A 577-nucleotide genomic window follows, 5' to 3' on the forward strand; every position below is an offset into this window, starting at 1 on the left:
AAACAATTTTGTTCTGGATTAAGGCTCGGTAAGCAGCACAATACTTAAGCTTCTCGCGCTAAGTGACTATTAACCGTTAAGCTGCTTTAAACTGGTGCTTATAATTTAGTTCTTCTGTTCATAATTTACTCATAACACAACACTCACTGTCAACCGTATGGCGGTCGCAGACGATGGGCTCTCCGGGCCTTGCATCTGTGCGGCATACTTACCTGGTGCTGAGGTGTCCTTGGTCAGGGCGGAGGACCCTCCAGGGCGAGGCGTGGGCATTGCACTGCGCCTGCGCTGACCCCTGCCACTGCTTCAATCGAGGCAGGTGGAGCATGCAATTTTTGGTAGTGAGGGGCTGCGCTCGCGCGGCCCCCCTAACTATGACCAAATGCAAATATCAGAACCGATATGACTGGATAGAACTAACAAATGATTCAGCAAATAATGTTGTTACCTGCCACGGCTATTAAGACGCTTCCGTTATGGGCTTGACATTGCGCGAGTTCGGCAAGGTGAGACTTAGTGACCATCTCTCGGTAAGAAAGGAATATATTAAGGAGTCGGCGCGAAGAAGGAAATTAGAGGA

General features: G+C 49.2%; 1 non-coding gene across 1 annotated transcript; it reads left to right on the forward strand.

Annotated features, from left to right (window-relative positions):
* Window positions 1-204: 204 nt before the first annotated feature.
* On the forward strand, window positions 205-367 carry LOC149355849 (U1 spliceosomal RNA). The gene has a single exon (XR_016291963.1). It is a non-coding gene; the product is annotated as a U1 spliceosomal RNA (small nuclear RNA).
* Window positions 368-577: the final 210 nt, after the last annotated feature.

The sequence above is a fragment of the Amblyomma mixtum genome, chromosome 3, assembly GCF_055824585.1.
Source record: "Amblyomma mixtum isolate Tamu chromosome 3, ASM5582458v1, whole genome shotgun sequence".
NCBI lineage: Eukaryota > Metazoa > Arthropoda > Arachnida > Ixodida > Ixodidae > Amblyomma > Amblyomma mixtum.